This window comes from Pundamilia nyererei, unplaced genomic scaffold, assembly GCF_000239375.1.
Source record: "Pundamilia nyererei isolate P.nyererei 1_Seehausen unplaced genomic scaffold, PunNye1.0 scaffold00176, whole genome shotgun sequence".
Lineage (NCBI taxonomy): Eukaryota > Metazoa > Chordata > Actinopteri > Cichliformes > Cichlidae > Pundamilia > Pundamilia nyererei.
The window spans coordinates 940722-943528 of NW_005187577.1; positions in this window are offsets into that span (position 1 = coordinate 940722).

The following is a 2807-nucleotide window of genomic DNA, read 5'->3' on the forward strand; positions in this document are numbered from 1 at the left end:
GCGGAGTTCCAAGCACCAAAACTGTGTCCTGGGAGCTTCGTGTCATTGGTTTCTATGAGTGAGCAGGTTCAAACTGGCGGCAGCAGAAGAGGAGTTAAAGACTTAGCGATGACCCCAAACTCCAACTCTAACTCATTAGAACATGTAATGTGTGTTTTTTTTTATCGTTCTCCTAAGTCTTAAAATAATCATTCTAATTGACACACGTCAACAGCTATTTATATTCTTTTTAAAAACAGATAGATACTTTATTACTGTCACACAGGGGAATTTCAAACCACGATAACAAAAATCCTCTAATGCTAAAAAAGCTAAAATTGATGAAATCATTAAAATGAAACAGATAAAACTCAGAGGCTTAAATAGCTGAAGTAATATTTAACCCAAAATGCCCCATGTTATTCCAAGAAAATGAAGTCCTATCTGTTATATTTCACAAAACCTGTATCAAAGATGAAAACCAGCACAAACATACTAAGGTGAGTGCCACAGTGAGTCTACTTTAGAAACATGAACAGGTAGAAACAGAGGCTGATTGTTACCTTTGAAGTTCTGGGTCTGGTTGCTGGGTTGATATTTACTCAGCTATATTGTTAGCGTTAGCATGCTGTGTATGCAGGTGCTTGCAATGAGCCAAAGTTGTGTTAGCAGCATAGTACAGCTATTCCTCCAACATACAAACTGAAATCAGCTGATTGTAGCTCAAGTGTGAGCGGAAACGATAAGAGGGATCGACAGGCAAGCAGCTAACAATCCAAGGAACTGGACTACTGGGATTGTGATGATCCAGTTTGGATTTGAGTTTGACTGACATCCTATAAAAAGTGGTGGGAATCCCTTTAACAGAAATACTGTGATGCCAAAATGTTTGTGATTATTATTTCAAATGTAACATCTCGTAGTTAGCGAAATATTGAAATCTATAAAAGCCAGGTCACCAGTGAGCCCGTCGATGTTAAGAGTTTGACCTCTTATGAGGTCAAATTCATTTTAATTGAATTTGTATTTATTACAAAATGTAATAACACATAACACATACACGTACATAACACTTATTATACATGTGGTAAACTTACATTTATGTATATTTGGTCCTCAGATGTCTCACAGGTGAAACATGCAAATTAAGCACATAGAATGCGAATTTCATCTATCAGTTATTTTATTTTCAGCACAGCGATATTTCAGGTTGTATGAATGATGTGGACGTGTATTAAACATGTCCACTGATCTGCTGTGTCTATCAGCTTTGGCCTCCAGACCCCTCTGTGGTGCAGCCACATTAGAGAGCTGTGGAGGCCGTGGTGCTGACTGTAGCTGTGCCAGCAGAGGTATGCTAGTGGTGTCAGAGGATAGTTCTGTGTGCGTCACAGGTCTCCTCTGAGTGTGGTGGTCGGCTGGCCACCCACCTCTTCCATTTTCATACTTCAATCACTCAACAAGTACCCTCTAATACAGAACATATTTAGGGGGGTGTGGTGGACCACAGAGGTGAACATGTATGAGAGATTGAAAGAAAAAGAGAGTATCCACTTAATCAGTCATTATTTACAGTCCAGGGAGGTTTAAAATCAACATGTTCAGGAACCAGGGCCAGGCCTTATGGCTTTATAACTGCTGTTCAAATAATCACGACACAGATACCAGATACGGATAATTCCTCCTCAACTCCTGCCTCCTTCACCTCCTTTCCTCAGCCACGCCCTTCAGGTTATTTTCTAATGTCCCTCCCAACTAATAAAACGATTTATCGTGTGCAGTTCCTTTTCTGAGTGGATGCAGCACCTGCTTTTCTTTGCCTCTTTTACATATGACAGACTTTATAAGCTCACATAAATGCTCAAGAAAAACGGTTACATTTAATAAAATTCTTTGCTTGTGTAAATCTGTGTGTATATACACACGCGTGCACACAAATATTTGCATGAGTGTGTGAAATGTTTTGCAAAAGCTGTGAAATGAAAAGAAATGGGAATCCTGAGTGAGGCGATAATGACTGATGGAGCTGCTCAAAGGAAACAGAAGCATTAATATGTATGCCGAGCGGTCTGGTTTGGCACGTGAGCGTGTATGTGTGTGTGTGTGTGTGTGTGTGTCAGGGGGCTGGTAGTGGAGGAGTTGGAATGACAAGGCAGATGAGGGGAATGGTGAAAGTCTGACGCTGCCAGAACCTGCCATGTGTCATTGATTAACCACGCAGAGTTGCAATGATTTAGTTGACAAAGCATCACATTAGTGCTATGGATCCAAATATGTGTGTGTGTGTGTGTGTGTGAGTGTGTGTGTGTTTAGATTAATGATCCAGGGAAAACCAGATACTTGTTGAAATAAAATGAGGTGCCAAAGTGATATCATGCCATTGTTTTATTTCTCACGGTGCTATTCGTCTTTTATAACTGGGGGAACAGCTGCAATACTTTTGTGATGATTTATGCAAAAACACTTTGCAGCAACAATAAATATTAAAACAGAAATCAGGAAACTGGCATGTTTGGTCATTTTGATAGAAAGTGTGGTAACTGCAATAGAAGCCTAATATAATTCAGTTGATTAGTGTCGTGCTACTAGTGTCAGTGTCAGAAACAACAAGAGAACTTTCTATTTTCCACCCAGGGAGACGTGCCTTTCTTTTTATTCTACGGTGCAGCTGGAAATGGTTTCATGTACTTCAAGTTTATGGACCTTACTCAGCTCTTAAAAGTGTGTAAATCCACTCCAGTTGGTAGCTGAGTCCTTTTTCTGGATAAAATATGCTGGTTCAGTCTGTAAAGAGCATGAAACTACATCTTCTATAGTGTGTCTGCAAA